Source organism: Balaenoptera borealis, assembly GCF_965194805.1.
Source record: "Balaenoptera borealis genome assembly, chromosome: 12".
Taxonomy (NCBI): Eukaryota; Metazoa; Chordata; class Mammalia; order Artiodactyla; family Balaenopteridae; genus Balaenoptera; species Balaenoptera borealis.
In genome coordinates this window covers 28797937-28818854 of record NC_138869.1, presented here as the reverse complement: position 1 = coordinate 28818854, position 20918 = coordinate 28797937, and the positions used below count along the sequence as shown (strand labels likewise).

Here is a 20918-nt window from a genome sequence, read left to right as displayed (position 1 = left end):
CTCTCTCCACTTTCCTTTTTTCACTTTCTGGCCTGGAATGTTAACTTTTCATAGACCAAAACAAGTTTTAAACAGGAAATCCCCAAACTTCAACAAACTTAGAAACTGGTACACGTGTCAAGTATCCTCTAGTGGCTTCTCCTTGGAATTAGAATAAATCTCAACTCCTTCCACCAACATGCAGAACCACAGAAGATCTAGCCCGTGGCTAGTTCTCCAACTGCACTGCTGCCTCTCTCTTTCCTCTGCCCACCAAACTCACCAAATGAAACATTCTTCAGGTCCTTTGACACTCCAAGCACCTTCTGACACTAGAGGCTACACATGAGCTTTTCCCTCTGCCTGGATGCTTTTTTGCTTCTTTTTGTCATTCAGATCACAGCTCAAGTCACGTCTCCTCGCAGACATTCCCTGGCCATTCAATCTTAAGATGCCTCACACTCACTCTTTCTACTCTTTCTCCCATCACTCAATTTGCCTCTGCAGTACACTTGTTATTTTCTGATCTTGAATAATATCAAAGACCACAACTGTCTTGGTCCCTGTTGTATCCCTAAGAACTGGTGCCTGGCACATGGTAGGTGCTTAATAAATATTTATTGGAAATTTCTGTTGAATGGATTATTTTAAAAATTGCTTACTATATATATCCTGCTTGAAACTGCCAGCCAAAGCTGAGTTCTGGAAGGAGGGAGATGTTATAATGAGAATAAGGTGAAACTCTGTTCAAGGAACATCTATTATACAGGTCTTGGAAAACCAGTTGTAAGCAGATCTACAGATATCAAATAGGAGAAGAGAGATTTGGGGAATTTAAAGAGAAACTTCCTTCTGACTGTCAAAAAGGGATGGAAGGAGAGAGCGTACAGGAGCTGGAGCAGAAGAAAGGAAGGAGAGAAGAGAAGAAGCGAGGGAGGGAGGGAGAGAACTGAATTCAAGATGGGTCTTGAAATGCTACGTGGTTGAGATCTTACAGAGGCACAAGCCACATGTAATGAACCCACAGAAAACAAGAATGATGTATTACTGGGCAACCAAGGAGAGTTTCAAGGAGGAATTTGAACTGAGCTTGTAGAATTTGTACATTTTTTTTCCTAATAGAAAGAGAAGGAAAAGAAAAACATAGCAGAGCCTAAACAAAGGTAAGCAGGAACAAAAGTGCAGGGCTGGTTCAGAGACATGGAGGTCATTTTGTGGGGCTGGTATATGAATACAGAGGGCGATCAGAGGCAATCCTGACAGCTAGTATGTATGTATCTGGCACATTAATTCCCCAAGTACGCCAGTTGTGACCTGTAGCAAGAACAAAGGCCACTTATAACCCATGTTCTTACTGGTTTCCTCTCTTTTTTCTTTTTCTCTTTTCCTTGACATCTTTATTGAGATGTAATACACATATTATTCAACTCACCCATGTAAGTGTACAATTCTATGGTTTTTAGTATAGTCACTGAGTTGTACAACCATCACCACTATCTAACTGCAAAATATTTTCATCACCCCAAAAAGAAACCCCATACCCACTAAGTCAGCCCTCATCCCCACCCTCTATCCCTGGGCAAACACTAATCCACTTTCAGTCTCTATGGATTTGCCAGTTCTAGACGTTTCATATAAAAGGAGTCCTACAATATCTGGCCTTTTCTGATGGGCTTCTTTTACTTAGCATAAAGTTTTCTAGAGTCACCCTTGTTGTAGCATGTGTCAGTACTTCACTCCTTTTCGTGGCTGAAAAATACTGCACTGTAAGAATATAGCACATTTTATATACAGTTCATCAGTTGATGGACATTTGGATTATTTCCACCTTTTGATTATTATGAATAATGCTGCTCTTAACATTCATATACAAGTATTTCTATGAGCATATATTTTTGTTTGTCCTGGGTATATACCTAGGAGTAGAATCGTTGGGTCATATGGTCCACTCTATCTTTAATATTTTGAGAAATGGCCTATTTTCCAAAGTGGCTGTACTATTTTACATTCTTACCAACAATATCTGAGGTGCCAGTTCCTCTCCATTCTTGCCAACACTTATTGCATCTGTCACTTTGATTATAGTCTTCCTAGTGGATGTGAAGTGATACCTCATTGTAGTATCTCATTATAGTTTGATCTGCTTTCCCTAATGACTAATTACGTTGAGCATCTTTTATTGTGAGTATTGGCTATTCTACTTCTGCTCAATCTACTCTTCACACAGAAGCAAAATTATAGTCTTTAACCCACACCAGGTCTCAATACTCCCCTGCCTAAAACTTTACACCGCTACCCCATTACACTTGGACTAAAATTCAAATCCCTCCCACAATATACTAGGCCCGCATAGTATTACAACTTGAAATTACTTTACTAATTTGCAATTATTTTACTGATTTTAATTTACTAAAATAATGAACAATTCATTATCATTATTCATTTATATATATTTACTTATTATATTATTCACTGTAATATATTCAATATTATTTAATATTCAATATTTCATTTAAGGTATGTGTCAGTGTCCCCCATTCAGAAGAGCAGAAATAATGTCTGCCCATCCTCTGTGAATCCCTGTGCCTAAAACAATGGCTAGCATATGGTAAAACACATGCTCACCAAATGCATGAATAATTTAAAAATTAAAAAATAAATGGGGCTTCCCTGGTGGCGCAGTGGTTGAGAATCTGCCTGCTAATGCAGGGGACACGGGTTCGAGCCCTGGTCTGGGAAGATCCCACATGCCGCGGAGCAACTAGGCCCGTGAGCCACAACTACTGAGCCTGCGCGTCTGGAGCCTGTGCTCCGCAACAAGAGAGGCCGCGACAGTGAGAGGCCCGCGCACCATGATGAAGAGTGGCCCCCACTCGCCGCAACTAGAGAAAGCCCTCGCACAGAAACGAAGACCCAACACAGCCAAAAATAAATAAATAAATTAATTAATTAATTTAAAAAAATAATAAAATAAAAAAAATAAATAAATGATTCCCTCCAAATATAGCTAGATAATGCACAGTACTATGTGAACGAAAAATTATATAAATGTGTGTCCTTCATTTATTTAGATGGAATAATAATGGTGTATTCCCATAAAACACGTGAATTGGCTGATCTAGAAGTGAAGAATGTAATGAACATACACATACTTATTGTAGTTAATTCAACCACAGTCTCTAAAGACTGTTGTCTGCTATTGTGATAGTTTCAACCAACAGAACTCCTATCCACGTGCTGTACATTTGTCACTCAGCGATGTAAAAAAAAAGAGAATAAATGAGTCAGGCAACAGGCTGATTACCATTATGCAGGTTTGCAATGCAGGCTTTATTGCACAGACTAGCACTGATGCGTTGATTCTGATTCTGTGAACAATGACTGTGTTAACAGGCAAATGAAAGTGTCAGCAGCTCTACCGTGAGTCTGTGTCTTAACACATTCCACAGATATTGTGACTGTCCCACAAGCCAGCCTTTGTTCAGTAAAATATAAAAGTCATTCTGAACCATGCTACAAAGTTTAAGTTTCTTTGGGGTTTTGAGGTTGCTATTACCACACCCTGAGAAATTAAAGTAATTGGAAGTTAATAAAGAAAGAAATCATTCATACCATATGTTGCTTAAAATGAAAAGCCATCAGTCTGATGGCTTGTGATCTTTTACATGGAAAGCAACTTTTTTCCTTTTCCTTTCTAAATATATGACTTCGAGGATTAAAAACAAAACAAAACAGGAAGTAGTTCCCACCTAAGCCTCACTGACCTTTTCCTTCTCAGGGCACACTTTTCTACATATTTGTCCCCAAGAACTCATCTTGTTCTTCAGTTATTTAAAGTTAAGTTTTATTTCCTTCAAAAAGATGCTGATCAGTGCACTCTATCGTAACTTGAATCATTCACTTCTTTCCACCTTCTCAGCCACCACTGGGTCTAGGACACGCGCATTTCCTTCCTAGATGACTGCAGCCACCCTACTGAACCCCCACCTCCACTCACATTCCCCTCCAGCAAGTCACATCACATCACTCCCCATCATTACTGAATGGATGAACCAATGAATGAATGATTAACCACAGGAGGGGAAGCAGCAATTCTAATAATAATGTCCTCATATGTAGAAAGCTTTTGTTCATATCCTCAAGTCAGCATTTTGCTGAGGATAGGGAAGAATTATTATTATTTACATTTTCAGATGAAAAAACTGAGGTCAGGGGAGTGGGATGATGTGCCCAGGGTTATACAACTTAGTCTGGGGACAGACGGAACCGAGATTCTGATTTGGAATTCCAAATTCCTTGTCCTGTGTTCTTTCCATGGCACAGCGCTTTCTCTTCCTTCCCCCACCCAAATACACACGCACACTCATATCCATGTAGGCACGTGCACACAAACACCAATTCAAGTGAAATCTAGGGTGTCTAATCTGTTTCAAAACAAATCTAAAAGCTATTTATGTTTTTCTGTCTTCAGGCAGAGAGAAGCTATTGCTTGGATATCTGTGATAGCAGAAGTGTACAAGTGGGAGATGATTTCATTTCCAAGATAGAAGCAATCATGCTGTCCCCAGAACTGCCCAAGAAGAAACTCCCAATCTCACAACATGCACACAGGAACTTCCCTGGCGGCACAGTGCTTAAGAATCTGCCTGCCAATGCAGGGGACGTGGGTTTGAGCCCTGGTCTGGGAAGATCCCACATGCCGTGGAGCAAGTAAGCCCGTGCACCACAACTACTGAGCCTGCACTCTAGAGCCCGCGAGCCACAACTACTGAAGCCTGCGCGCCTAGAGCCCGTGCTCCGCAACAAGAGAAGCCACCACAATGAGAAGCCCGCGCACCGCAACAAAGAGTAGCCCCTGCTCCCCACAACTAGAGAAAGCCCACGTGCAGCAACGAAGACCGAATGCAGCCAAAATAAATAAATAAATAAAATAAATTTATTAAAAAAAAAAAAAAAGAACATGCACACAACTCAAATTATCAGGAAAGCCACGGAGATAAGAAAGCCATGATCTCCTTTCAAAGGAAGTGTCTCAAATTTATGTTCAGCTAAGTGTATCTAGAAAATGGGAAAGATTAAAATGCTCCTTGACACTTTTCTTTCTTTCAAGCAAGTTATTAAATGAGACAGAGCTCCTAGTGAGGCCTCTATTTCTGGTAGCTAACAGAAGGAACTTACAACATGATGAAAGGCAGGGTAAAGGAGACAAAAACTGAGCAAGGAGACTGGAGAAAATTTCAGAAAAAAATAAGGAGAGAACCACAGGGTATCTTCATACCAAAATACACGTTAGAACAGAAAGCAGGCAGGGGACACTGTGCCACAAGACTACCTCACTGGGCATCTTACTTCTTTATGAACCATCTTAATCTTCTCTCTCATCCAGGACAAAAACGACACCCACATCTTCTGGAGAAGGCTGTTAGGTAAGTACCAAAGAGAAAAAACACTTCCGTGCGTGACTTGATGAGACTGGTTACCAGACGGTACATTTTCCATAACTCTGGTCAAAAAGTGAGCTCAGGAACTAATGGGATCTAAAGGGGAATCAAATAAAATTATCCCAGACCAAGGGGTCAAGCGCAAAAAAGAAGAAAAAGGATGAATCCAAGCTTGAGTCTGAAATACACAAAGATTCAAAAATTCTTCCTCTAGACCAGCCTCCTTGCTTCTACCGCTATGTAGTCCCTCTTTATCCCTCCCTTTACAATTTCTACTTTGTGAGTACCATACTCTTCTCAGTTGAGTCTTTCTTTTTTCTCGAGTTCTCTGAATGGGAAGTTATAAAAAAACAATTTTCAGATGCCTGGGTCATGAAAGCAGTGACACTGATCTGCCAGGAACAGGTCTACACCCCATTTCTGTCTACGTCATTATCACACTGTATCCCCCAATTTCACCAGGTAGAAGGACATCTCTCTCTCAGTTCTTTAAACACTCCATACTTTAGATTCCTTGGGAACTTCAAAAATGTTTATTCCCTCATCTGGAATGATTTCTTTTTCTTTTCATCCTTCCTTGAGAGCCTGCCTTGACCTTGCCCACCCCTCCCCAACCAGACCTGATTAATTCACTTTGTCTTACACTCATGGTATTTATCACATAAGCAAATATAGTTAATGAAGTAATTATATACTATATGTCTCCCCTGTTAGACTAGACATTCCAAGAGGGCAAAAACATGATTTAACTTTTCTTACTACTAGAATCCCAATGATTAACTCATTGCTTGGCACATAGTAAGTGCTCAATAAAAAACTGTTCCTTTTGCTACCTGTCACCTTTCAAACTCTCCCCAACTGCCTCATCTCAAGTTGTACCTCAGTGTATACTGACTTGGAGATGAAACACAGGTGACCAGAGGGAGGCTGTTAGACGCCAATGACCAAGATGCAGTAGCGTTGCCCCTCCTCTATAATAACCTGTCTCTCTGACATAAAATGATATATCACCATCCCTCCTGTTGCAGAGCCAGAAATCTAGGGGTCATTCTTGCTAAGTGTCTCTCCCTCACCCTCACATCTAACCCATCACCTAGGACAGTCGATTTTATCACCTATCTAATGGCTCTGCCAACCACTCTCCAAACCCCTTCACCATACTGTCCAAGCCACCATTCTCTTCCAGCAACAGCCTTCTCCTAGTTGGTCTCACTGCTTCACTCCCCCTCTTTTCCCCTCCATTCTCCACTTAGCAGCCAGAAGGTCCCTGGTGAAACACCTGCCATGCTACATCACTGCCTTCAGTGACTTCTCATTGTTCTCAGGATAAGAAACAAAAGCCTTAATTGGTCTACGAGGCCCTCATAGACGACCCCTGTGCCCCTCATCCACCTCAACTGGAGCCACTTCCCCACGTGCTCAGCCACTCTGGCCATCTTACTGACCTGTGGCCACACCGAGCCCTTGGTGTCACAGGGCCTTGTGCAAAGGCTCCCCCAGCCTCTAGTGTTCCCTCCTCCATTAACCCTGCTCATTCTTCAGATTCCTGCTCCACTGTCCTGCTGGAGAGAGCCTTTTATGACCATATTTCCTCCCCCAGTCTAGAGCCAGTTCTTTCCCTTTTTACAGGGTTTAGATGTATTTCTAAATGTTTATAATTATGCATTCATTTAGTCGGATTGCTTGAGTAATGCCTGTCTTTTGTACCAGACTAAGTTCCTGGAGAGCAGAGACTTGGAATTTTAATGTTCACCATTATATCCTCAACATGTAACATAGTACCTAGCACATAGAGGCACTAAATAAACTTCTATGGATGGATGGATGGGTGGAGGGGTGGGTGGGTGGGTGGGTGAATGGATGAATGGATAGTCTGAGGTGCCATTTGTCTATCATCTAAGCCAGGCATTACAAAATCCCCACAGGAGCCAAGCACATAGCGTAAGTGTGTGAATTATGCTGGGTATTAGTGAAAAGGAGTAGCGGAGAATGCACTGACATTTAAAATTTTCGTGAAGCCCTAGGTTGGCCAAACAAAATGTTTGGCCACTTTTAATTTAGGCCTTGGAGGAGACTTCCAAGAAGCACCCCCTCAAGTCTCACCTGCTCAGCCCTCAGAGAGAAGGAGGGCTTCGGAGGTCACAGGCCACCACCACAGTCCCGAGGCAAGTTCTGTTCACAGGGAGCAAAGGACATCCACACAAATCCAAGCCCAGTGACGAAGCCTATCCCATAACCTGAAAGCCAGAAACTAGAATTCCCATATCCACTTATTCTGACTCATTTCATTAAGTTTAAAGGACTAAAAGAGGTTAAAAACTTAAATATGTGGTAAAACCCCAGCAATTCATTTGTTCAATTTTAAAAAAAGAAAAAAATGTTAAACTTGTAACAATAGTATGAACACAAAAACATTTCCTGGGAGCAAAAGGAGAACTGTGGCTTTGAAATTCTGCCTTTTATCTTCATGGGAAAAGCAAAAGCTTACAAGCTGAAAAGAGCAAGTTTCCTCTGGTAAAAACTCACAGGACCTAGGCTACTGCTTCCCCACAACCTCAAATGTTTTTTACTGATCTATGCCTTGACCGTGTAGAAACGTTCAAATGAAAACTCAAGATCATCTTCACTTATCTTTCTTATGCTTTCCTGTGACAAGAACTCAATATATTCTAGGTTTACATGTGATTTCGCTAGATTTTTGCCATTACGAATCTGTTTTTCTTTAACTGCAAACCACCTGATTCTGATTTTCCCTTGCCATAAATCTGAATTTTTACTACATTTTATCTGAGATTCACAACAGATGGGCTATGAATCAAGGAAAATAAAATGGGAGGAGAGAAAAGATAAAATTATTGGGCAAAAACTACAGAGAAGATGAAACAGCTCTCAGAAAGGATAGAATAGGGATGGAAGAGGTAGTCCCAACAAAACAAAACCAAAGATCTGACAACTACCTTTAAATGAAGAAAAACATTTTCTTAATAAAACTGTAAAAACAGCTGCATTCACCTTAACTGTTACTGCAACCCAGAAACACAGAAGATACCTTGGCATTATATCAACCATATTTTAATGTCCTGACATCAACGATTTCATTCCATAGCTCTCTGTATACTTACTGGTCATAAAAGAGAGCAACCATGTTCAATGATGTTAAATCCACCAACTCCCATATTCCTGACTCAACACGGTATTCTCCTTGAAACAAAACTCACCACACATTTTTAACCAGCACTGCATAAAGACGTTATGGAAACCTATGTCCACTGAAACTGAAATCTAGCCCATCCAAACATTCTAGAACAGGTGAGAGCAGAGTCAGTTGACTGAAGAAGTGCCCACAATCTTAAAAGTTATGTTAAAATTCATGATTATAGGCAGAAGGGCAATTTATACCATGATACAAAATATTTCAATAGGAAAAGTTCAACTCATCATATATACACTATGTCTACCTGATGCCAAAAAATTTACTTCAAAGTCATACATTACAACAGCTGTCTTCACATTAGGGACTTGCTATAGAATTTCTATAGGGTCCTTGTCCTGTAAAAATTTCTGATGTATACTTTGTCTTTTTTTTCTTAAATCTCTCAGTAGAAATTCAAGAACTGCCTTCATCTGATAAAAGAACCCCATCTCTCCATGAGAACAGACACAGATAAAACTTGACTTTCAATTCAAAACTTCATTGCCAAAAATCTCTAGAATATGGCTTCCAGCAAACTTAGAAAAACATTCAGACTGTTTGTTGTTGTCAATTTTTAGAAGGATTTATCTCTTTCGTGTTAAAAGCTCATTTGGTCACAGGTAACAGAAATTCTTTGAATCTTGCTTTGGGGTAGGAGATGAACAGAATATATTGTGGAACTCAAGGGCAGGAAATAGTTCTTGGATGGAAACCAAGACCTAGACAGCCAGTCTCTGGATCTCGATCTCTCCACATGATATTCTGGCATCTCTGCCTCTCTGTAGGTCAACTTCACTCTTCTCTCTAAAATAGCTTTCTCCGCCACTCCAGGCATGCATGACAGAAACTGGCCATTCTTACATCTCACAAGATTGCGGATCCCCAATTCAGATGATTAGACAGACTATCTTTCCTGACTCTGAATTTCCACATGGAATCCAACTGCCAATCAGCTTTCAGCAGAGGAGCAAGTTCTCATAGAAGAGCAATCTTCCAGTAGAAGAACTACTCAGGCAAATAATGTATATGCATTTCCTGTGACCTAGAAATTCCACTCCAAAGAAAATTTCACACAGGTTCATAAAGGGCCATGAATAGGGATGTTCTTTGCACACTGTGTTGGCAAGAAGTTGCGTGTCCATTACCGTGAGAGGAAATCAGGTAAAATTCAGTGGATGCACATGGCAGAGTATTATGCAGCAATGAGAAGCAAAGGACTACACACAGCCACATGGGAGAACTCTGTTGAGTGTGGGGCTTTGTCATACACTGTGTAAGCCACCTAGAGACAGACCAGGAGTCCCAGGGAGAAGGGTTACAGCAGGAAGTTGGACACGCAGTTGCCCTTTATCACAGCATCCCTTGGAGAGAAGTTCTTAGGTGGGAGTGTAGCCAGATGTACTGTGGGTTGTGCATGAGGAGGACAACCCACCCCTTTTCATGAGCTTTGTGAGAGCTGCCTTGCATGCAGCAAAACAGGACCAAACCAGGCTGTGAGTGCATGCTGGCTATTCAGGGGAGTTGCATGCCCATGCTGATAGCATCCGCAGAGACTTTTGGGAAATTGAGGCTGGCTGCAGCCCATCCTCCTGGAGAGAGGGGAGGAGCCCCCAATCCCAGCCAACTCATTTCCAGTTAATGAGAAGAGAATGCTGGATCCTGCAATTGACATCCTATTGGTCACTGCAAATCTGAAATGCCCAATGCTTAGCAAAAAAAGGTAGGAAATTGAAAAATATCTATAAAATAATAAAGAGTACCATTTGCATAAATGGGAGTGGGACATGTGCCAATGAAATGGAGGGAATGACAAATAGAACAAAAGAGGATCTTTCACGGAACAATGATGGTAACGTGGCAGCAACTGATGTGTACAAGCAACAGAAGCCTTTCTACTGGAGGTCCAAAAACAACCACAACAAAAGTTTTTTTCTTTTTTTTAATTAAAGTATAGTTGATTTATAATATTGTGTTAGCTTCAGGTGTACAACATAGTGATTCAGTACTTTCGCAGATTATATTCCATTATAGGTTACTACAAGCTAATGAGTGTAATTCCCTGTGCTGTACAGTAAATCCTTGTTGATTATCTATTTTATGCATAGTAGTTTATATCTGTTAATCCCATACCCCTAATTTGTCCCTCTCCCCTTCCCTCTCCCCTTTGGTAACCACAAGTTTGTTTCCTACATCTGTGAGTCTGTTTCTGTTTCGCATATACATTCATTTGTATTATTTTCTAGATTCCACATATTAGTGATATCATATAGTATTTGGCTTTCTTTGTCTGACTTATTTCACTGAGCATAATATTCCCTAGGTCCATCCATGTTGCTGCAAATGGCAGTATTTCATTCTTTTTATGGCTGAGTAGTATTCCATTGTACATATATACCACATCTTCTTAAGCCAACAGTCTGCTGATGGGCACTTAGGTTGCTTCCACGTCTTGGCTATTGTAAATAGTGCTGCTATGAACATTGGGGTGCATGTATCTTTTTGAATTAGTGGTTTTGGTTTTTTTGGATATATACCCATGAGTGGAACTGCTGGGTCATATGGTAGCTCTATTTTTAGGTTTTTGAGAAACCTCCATACTGTTTTCCACAGTAGCTGCACCAATTTACATTTCCACAAACAGTGTAGGAGGGTTCCCTTTTCCCCACATGTTCACCAATATTTGTTATCTGTGTTCTTTTTGACCCCAGCCATTCTGACCAGTGTGAGGTGATACCTCATTGTAGTTTTGATTTGCACTTCTCTAATAATTAGCTTTCTTGAGCATCTTTTCATGTGCTTGTTAGCCATACGTATGTCTTCTTTGGAAAAATGTCTATTCAAGTCTTCTACCCATTTTTTGATTGGATTGTTTGTTGTTTTGATATTGAGTTGTATGAGCTGTTTGTATATTTTGGATATTGGCCCCTTGTCGGTCGCATCATTTACAAATATTTTCTCCCATTCCGTAGGTTGTCTACAAGTTTTTAAAAACAAATAAATAAAACACTTTTATGACTGTAGTTTCAGAAAGACTGGGGGGGGTGGCTCTCAGTCTGAGAACACAGCCTCTAAGCTGCATATGAAGACCTGTCACTAGTCATTTGTACAGACATTAAATACTGATTCTGAACCAGAAATGAAGGTTGTTATACAAGGGAGCTGAAATGACCTTTAAATAACAGCCTATCTTTGCCACCGAGATATTTTTCACTTACCAGGAGATGCTAGGAAATAAGATTAACTCTTCTTTTCTTTGAAGGTGGGAGTGACGGGAAGATCAAATATCCTCTTGACCTCAAAAATCACATAAATAACAGCTTAGCAATGCAATGCTTCAATGATGGAAAGGAAAATCTTGACCATGAGCAGTCAAGCATTTGTAGAGAAAGAGGAAAAAGATAGTGTCTGGCAACTGTTTTAATAAATCACCACAGCTTGGAAATGCATCTGAAAGGCACATGGTATAACTGATTTTCAGATTTCTGATCTTAAGGGTTTGAACATTGTTTGATATCTGCAAAAACAGATCTACTTCAACGCACATCATTTTTCAAATCAACGTGAATTGAGCCAAAGGTGGACCAAAGCCAAAGAGCATCTCTGACTAATGTGGAACAAGGCACATTTCCCAGGTCAGAGGACAACTACACACTGGATTTTTAACTATGAACTTCCAATTGTACTCCAACTTAAATTTCCAGCTTTTGCCTTGTATCAACAGGACTGCCAGAGGGAAGGTTTCGGGGGAAAAAATGTTGATGAAAGCCAAGCTGGGGTTGGAGGGGCAGCTGAAACCAGGTCTGCTCTTTTCCCTGGAACTTCTTGCACTTGCAAAGAACACAGATGATTGAGTCTGCAGGAGAGAGGCCCTCGGCCACCAACAGGCAAGCAGAGGGTCACTAGTTTAATGATGTACACGATGTCATGGTGACCCCTCGCTGGGGTCTCAGGCTCTACATTTTATAGTTTGGTTGTTATTTGACCTGAGGGAGTTTATTGACAACCATTAGTTCTCATCAGAAGACTCTTTTTTTAAGCTCCAAGTTTTTTATAGTTCATCTCTAGAATTCTTACAAAGGGCACTACATTCATAAAACATCTCAACACCCAAGAACATGGCTGAACCAAGGCAACCCTGAGACACAGGTAACATCTGTTTCTGCACCTCAAACCTCTCAGCCTTCTGTCCAGTGCTGCTCTATTATTAAACCCTTCTCTCCCTGACTAGATAGCCAGTCACACACCCTGCATCCTTGGTCCCCCAATACTCAACTTCTTCTCCCCTCCCCTGACTTGGATTTTTGCTAGAAGATTGCTGATGATAGGATGAATTCACAATGTGAAAGAGTTACAAAGAGCTGCCAGTGTCCTAATACTCAGATTCTCAAAGTTAGGGGTACATCAACGAGCAGACCTGGTATTAAGGAGCATCTGTGCTGATAGCTCAGGACCTGTGGCACGTTGCTAAATACTTTAATATCACCCTGCACATGGAGCCTGTTCACGCTATATATGCCATTCCTTCTCTTCCCTCCAGCTTCTCTGCTCCCTTACCCCAACCCAAGATTCTATCTCATGAATCAGTGCCAAAGGGAGTCACTGTGATCAGTGAAGGTATACAGTCAACTGTAGGTGTTTTGAATCAGGAAAAAAAAAAAAAAATCCAAGGAACAGAGCTTAAATTGTTACTGCGATGGTTTTTTAAAATTTTTATTTAATTTAATTAATTTATTTATTTTTGGCTGTGTTGGGTCTTTGTTGCTGCACACAGGCTTTCTCTCCAGTTGTGGCGAGCGGGGGCTACTCTTCGTTGTGGTGCGTGGGCTTTTCATTGTGGTGGCTTCTCTTGTTGCGAAGCACAGGCTCTAGGCGTGCGGGTTTCAGTAGCTGCAGCACGCAGGCCCTAGAGCACACGGGCTTCAGTGGTTGCAGCACGTGGGCTCAGTAGTTGCGGCGTGCGGGCTCTAGGGTGCACGGGCTTCAGTAGTTGTGGCTTGCACGCTCTAGAGCGCAGGCTCAGTAGTTGTGGCGCACGGGCTTAGTTGCTCAGTGGCATGTGGGATCTTCCCGGACCAGGGATCAAACCCATGTCCCCTACATTGGCAGGTGGATTCTCAACCACTGCGCCACCAGGGAAGTCCCTGCAATGGTTTTCAAGACTGGTTGCAGGCTAAAACATTCTGTGAGAGAGTTTTTTAAAAATACCGATGCCCAGTTCTACCCTATGCCAATTAAGTTATCTTTTCTTGTAGATATTGAATGGCATCAATAATTCTTAAAGACTCTCCAACTGATTCTAATATGCGACCAAGCTTGATAACTACTGGGTTGCCATTTCCAGATTGAACACCCTATCTGTGCTTTAGGGTCTATAAAGCTTTACCTCAAAGGAGGAATTTCAGGCATTGTAGCTGAGTAGAGGAAATATTTTGGATCTGTCTGGATATCACATGATATAATCAGTTTCTTCGTCCATCTCAGCACAGGATGCCAGCATTGTGTCTGAAATTCTCATCTTATTTAACCAATGGGGAAATCAGACTGGCTGACGACTCTAGTGAGAGGGGCTCTAGTACCCGCTGGGGTGTGTCTGATGAAAGCCTTCTCTTGACGGTTATATTCATGCATGGAAAGGCAAACTCCACAGTCCTGTGCAGTCGAGCATTGAAATTAAAAAAAAAAAAAAAGCAAAACCTATACCCTTAAGACACTCTACTTCTTCATGCTTGATTTACTTTACTTAAGTTTAGTCCATGCTGGCATTTCTACATTAAATTGTTTTTCCTGCTGCCTTATATTTTAAAGCCCTTTGAGAAGTCCGACATTAAATTGGCCACACAATAGAAAAACTGGAAGAAGCAGACTCCCTCCCACCCTCTTTTGTTAGCGTGATTGTTTTTGATTAAGTCAAGTCCAAAATGAAAACCACAGGGGCCTTCCATCACACACATCCATCGTAAGCCATGTTGGAGGCATTCTCAGAATCCTAGTAGAATCCCGACTCATGTGAACGTAGAGAAACTTGCTTGGAAATTCTGGTTAACACAGAAACGTTTCTGGGGAGTCAGGGTTAGGGAGGCAGGTGCAGGCAAGAATCATTAAGCGAAATGGCTCAAGATTAGAGAAATGTTCCCTGAAAAGAGCAATTTTTTTCCAGTTAGAGTTTTTCCAGAATGATATCACCACAAAATCCAAGTCATTGTTTAATTTTTTGAGTTCAATGTTTCTCCTCTCCTCAGTTACCTTTGCTTGTAGTTGTGAATATTTTCTATTTTGATTTTGATGCCTCCATACCAAAGATTATACATCATACATAAAGCAGCATTTTTCCAAAAAGGGAATGGTGCTCAGGGAATCTTTGTTTGACACAGAAACTGCCATATAGTTTCCTAACCACAGACAATAAAAACAATTAGTGCAGCAATCACGCATTCAGCCTAGCACAGATGCTTAGGCAGCGCTGTTACAAGTTCAGCTCATGGAGTCTTGCTCTGTCTTCTTCACAGAACTACCACGTACTAAGCCTCACTATGGACCAGGCATGGTGCTCTTTGCTTTATATTAATTTTTCCTGTTTAATCCTCACCATGGATATTATTCCCCGCATTTTAAAAGTGAAGAAACTGAGTTCCAAGTAGTGAAGTTTACTTGCTCAAGGCCGCACAGAAAGCATGTAGCAGACCCAAAGCAGGGAATCCTAGTTTGTCTCACTGCAAAGCCTACTAGCTCTTAAGAGCAACTCTCTACTCCCTTGTGGAATACAGACGATTAAATATAATAGAGACCATTAAACAAAACTATTAAACAAAATCTGAAAGCAAAGACAAACACAGGCCTGTCTTCTGTCCTGAGTCCTCCTAAGGGCCACAATGAAGGACATGGGATGGGGGGTGGGGTGGGGGAGGGTGGGGATCAGATCATTCATTAAGAGCAGGGCTTCTCGCAGACTCACACAGAGGACAGACTGGTGGTTGCCAAGGGGGAGGGGTGGCCTGGGAGTTTGGGGTTAGCAGAGGCAAAGTATTATATATAGAATGGATAAACAAGGTCCTACTGTAGAGCACAGGGAACTAGATTCAATATCCTGTGATAATGGATAAAGAAGATGTGGCACATATATACAATGGAATATTACTCAGCCATAAAAAGAAATGAAATGGAGGTATTTGTAATGAGGTGGATGGAGTTAGAGTCTGTCATACAGAGTGAAGTAAGTCAGAAAGAGAAAAACAAATACAGTATGCTAACACATATATATGGAATCTAAGGAGAAAAAAAAAAGGTCATGAAGAACCTAGTGGCAAGATGGGAATAAAGACACAGACCTACTAGAGAATGGACTTGAGGATATGGGGAGTGGGAGGGGTGTGATGTGACAGGGTGAGAGAGTGGCATGGACATATATACACTACCAAATGTAAAATAGATAGCTAGTGGGAAGCAGCCTCATAGCACAGGGAGATCAGCTCAGTGCTTTGTGACCACCTAGAGGGGTGGGATAGGGAGGGTGGGAGGGAGGGAGATGCGGGAGGGAGGAGATATGGGAACGTGTGTATATGTGTAGCTGATTCACTTTGTTATAAAGCAGAAACTAACACACCATTGTGAAGCAATTATACTTCAATAAAGATGTTTAAAAAAAAAGAACTCAATGGAAAAATCAAAAAAAAAAAATCCTGTGATAAACCATAATAGAAAAGAATATTAAAAAAAAGAATGTGTGTATGTGTATAACTGAGTCACTTTGCTGCACAGCAGAGATTACCACAACATTGCAAATCAACCATACTTCAATAAAATTTAAAAAAAAGAATGAAAATAACACCAAAGGGTTTCTCCACCTCTCACTGTAGACATTTGGGGCACGATAATTCCTTGCTGAGGGGGTCTGTCCTGTGCGTTGTAGGATGTTCAGCATCCCTGACCTCTACACGCTAGATGCCAGAAGCACCCCCCTCCCAATAGTGACAACCTAAAATGACTCCAGACATTGGAAAATGTCTTCCAGGGACAAAGTCATCCCCAGCTGAGAACCAGTGACACAGACGAAAATGAGAATGGGGAGCCCTTGAAGGGCGCCAGGGCAGCAGCCCTGCTCCATCCATCCGTTACTAAAAGCCTCCAAATGAAAACTGGTACCCAGAGTGAGTCACATCACAGGTGGATGGCTGTCACTAGGAGAACAGAGGGGTTTGAGACGCCCCTAAAGCATTTATGCACCCATCAGACCGACTGCACTGGAGTCTCCTCCATGTCCCAAGTCAGTGAATCATTACAGAGAGCCCCTTCTCATTTTTTTTCTAGGAGCTGGCCAGCTGATGCCACCTTGCAGTGTCTGGTTTATATCATACCCTGCCAGATCTATTGCCTGCTCTGTGCTGGGGTCTCCGTTTCCCATCTCTCAAAAGGAGAGCAGAAAACAGAGGCAGTCATGGAGTCGACAAAGGTAAACTCATGAGATCAATGTGTAAAGTCTCGTTGCTAGTCTGGTGTCCTTCACAGCATAAAGATTATTCCTGTTCTACAAAATGTCCCTCTATCTTTTATTCCAAGGACTTTCGACCTAATTTAACAAAAAATCACTGACGACCCCCTCCACCAAGGAAACTAAGCAAAATAAGCCACAAAAGACAGTTCTTCCAGCTTGGGATGTTGAGGCTTACGTTAGAATGAAGACCCTGAGAGGCTCCATGTACGGAATTTTAACCTGAGCATCAGGTCGTGTTAGCAAAACAGAGTGATCGTGACACTGCTTTAATTTATGTGCTGGTCTTGGGGTGCTGATCTTTTTATCTCCCCAAGTGATGGTCCTGGTAGAAGTGTGAACTTTCAACTCCAGTTCAAGGTGATACCTAGGATGAATGCGACCCATCTCATTAACAGTTGAAAACAAGTAAAAGGGGAGGGGGGACAGGAATGTTCTAAGATTTACAGGAATGTTCTAAGATTCCAGAACTACTCTCTCACAAGTTCACCTGCAACTCATTTTCTGTTTCAAACAGGCTCAAGACAGTGGGCTCTGCAGCATTACACACAACATTGAAAAGCTTTATAACTTGGTCTCTTCAGGGTCCTTTTGCCTCCTGCCACCCATGAATGTCATTGGAAGTGTGATACTTTTGTTGTCATGGCAGCAGGATGCTACTAGTTATGACTGTCAGCCACTGGGGCCTGGAAGTGATTTTCACACCACATGGACACTTCTCTCTTGGCACTTTAGGGTCTCAAATTGAACCAATAGCATTGTCTCCTTGCTAGAAATAATTTTAGGGGTTTCCCTCAAGTGAACTGGAGCCTGGACCCAAGCTTGGCCTTGAAAGCTCTTCCTGCCACTGAACTGAACTGACAGAATGAGTTACTTAAGGCAGGAGGGCCTCCTTTGAGCTCAGAACCTCTCTGCTCCTGCCAGATGACTCAAAAGATGAATCTGATTTTTCCTCCTTCTTGCTAATCTTCCTTCTGAAGTTCAGGCCGTGTGCGTGTCTCACAAACATTTTTATAAGTCAGAGAGCAAGGAAAGAAAAAACAAAGCAGTTCATTCTCCCACCCCACCCCTTGAAACATTCTTCTGTTAAATAAGCAAAAAAAAAAAACCATTGGCTGAAAAAGCCACATCATCTGAAAATTTTTGCCTACTTAGGATCATGCCATCCTTTGGTTTTATTAATAACTATGGGTTGGCAAGTTTGTACCCTGGTGCTTGGCATTGAGGCTGGTACATTGGGAGCACTTCACGTACACGTAAATGAGATAATTCCCATGAGCCAGTACAGCCAGTCTTATGAGAGTTTAGAGAAGGGCTGTCAATGGAACACAGTCCAGAAATCAAAAGGGAATTCAAATACATAGACTCTTTACTCAGTCACCCAAAGAAAGCCAAACCAGGAGCCCCTTAACTGGTCTCTCTGTGTCCTCCCTCAATCTACAACAGTCTATTTTCCGGAAAGTAACCGGAATGACCAAATGGAAGTTTGGCTATGTTACCCCTCTGCTTAGAACCATAAAGTACAAAGTTTTATCCTGGCCTCCGTGATCTGCTACTTCATGGATCTCACCTCCTACCTTTGCCTTTCAGGGACCCCAATCCAGACCTCTGGCTTTCTTTTCTTTTAATGCACAGAGCAAGTTCCTGTCATTACCTGGCTCAAATGTCCACTCATCAGCAAGGCCTTTGCTGACTAACCAATAAAGCCCCCTTCCTCCTATCCAGATTATTCTCTAGGGCCCTTACCCTTTCTTGGTTTCATGTGATATTAAACATTAAACATTAATTGGTTTATCTGTCATCCCTGGAAAGGTCAGCTCTATGAGAGCAGAAACTTTGTCAGTAGGGTGATCAAGGAAGACTTCTCTGAGGAGGTGACATATGAGCAGAGACCACAGGGATCCCCAAATGACATGAGGGATCAAGCTGAGGAAAGAGAGCTCCTGTCAGGACACAAACGCAAAGACTCTTGAGACAGGACTGGGCTTGGCCATTCTGAGAAACAAGGAAAAAAATTTTTCAATTATTTTATAATAATTTCTTAATATTGGCATCTTTTCTTTTTGGAAAAAAAACAAACTTTCTTTCCTATGCCATTCATTATATTTGATAGAATTAGATGAAGACTTTGTGTTGTTACAGATGGACGAATTCTCTCCTCTGAGTATGAGCGTTCTCTGTAGTAAAATATGAGGGGCCAGTGGGTGTTTTGTGCAAGACGGTGTGTCTGGGGAAAAGAAAGCGGACTGCTAATCCATCCCTCTTCTAGCCCCCAGGGAGATTCTTATCTGGACTTTTTAAATGCTTTCTCGCAGCCTAAGTCTACCTCTGACCCTTTTAGAAAATAGGGATTAAGCAAAAGAAGTGTCTTCTTGACCAATACCAAAAAAGACTGGTTTACAGAGCAAACAGGCTAAGGCCTAATTCTCTAGAAGAATTTAAAAAGACAGCCCAGTGGTCTTTCCTCCCAGAGGCTAAGGGCTAATTCATGGTTACTCCAGGTCTCTGCATTACTAGATGTATTTTCTTTTATTAGGGAAAGATAGTATTTGAGATGCTGTGAATCCTTAAAATGTATACAAGATACACATACCAAAGCTTCGTTTACAGCAAGGAATTACCTGCCAGGTAATACCTTTGGGGTAGATGGGAGACTTGAGGCCGGGCATTTGTAATGCCACTGTGCCAAAAGATCTGGGGTGGTCACGTTTTTAAGACACTTTGACCTCTTTATGTGCCTCTGGATGAGGAGCCACCAGGATGCCAGGCCCATCCATGACCCAGCGAACAGGAAAAGACCTTACAGGCTACTTCACCCCAAGGTAATGGCAACTTAATCTACTCCCCCCCAGATGTCTGCATTACAATTTCATTTTGCTGAAAAACTTATTAAGCATCTGCTATGAGCCAGGCTTTCTGTTCCCTGATTAAACTTGTCTTATTTCAGTGGCTCTTAATAGAATGAGGTTATTAGAATTAGGTTAGGGAGAGGGGAAGGGAAGGGCACATAAGTAGTCTGAAAAAAAAATATGTGTAATACCTCTATTATTTTCATGATATAAACTATATACATTAAAGCTCAACCAAAATCTACTTGGCTGGTGGCCTTATGCCAGCTGAGTCTAGACCCTGAGCTTCAGTAATCCTGTCTCTCCTCTTTGTCCCTCACCCCTTGGGGTGATACAAGTTTCCCATAGTTCCTGTCTGGTTGTCAACCCCCACTGGCTACTCAGCCCATCTTCCATGACCCATGTAACCAATTCTCTGCATTATATCCCCTCAATTTTAAATACAGAGAGTGTTCTCTTTTTCTGGTTGGATCCTGACTGAAACAGAGACCATACTTAACATGCCCAAGGTCACAGTTAAAAGAAGTTGAGCTGGAGATGAAACTCAAGTCTGTGTGCATCAAACAGCCATAGTTTTTCCGCTGCTTCTTGCTGCCTAGATAAATTAATTCATTCAATGAGTATTTATTGAGTTCCCACTGTCTGCTGGGCACTGCACTAGGAGGTAGATGAATAAGATTCTGAAAGCAAAGACTTTCGGCTAACAGAGACCTCAGATGTGGCCCGAGCTTGGACCCCGTGTTTATGGATGAAAGTGTTAAGAGGATTTCCTTCCCAAGAGTCAGCCTGGCACATGATTCTCCCTACACTATGGCCACAAACTCCAAAGGTCAACTCAGGCACTGAGGGGATGCTTCACAGACTTCACTGCCCAAGAAATGAATCACAAGAATCTCCTAATTTAAGAAAAGTACAATGTTTATTTACTAGAACTCAGGAGAGGCAACTGTGCTCAGACGTGGTCAGAGGGG

General features: G+C 41.7%; 1 long non-coding RNA gene across 1 annotated transcript; it reads left to right on the top strand.

Annotated features, from left to right (window-relative positions):
* Positions 1 to 13716: 13716 nt before the first annotated feature.
* LOC309606974 lies at positions 13717 to 20555 on the top strand. The gene is made up of 2 exons (XR_014232173.1): positions 13717 to 15720; positions 16314 to 20555. It is a non-coding gene; the product is annotated as an uncharacterized lncRNA (long non-coding RNA).
* Positions 20556 to 20918: the final 363 nt, after the last annotated feature.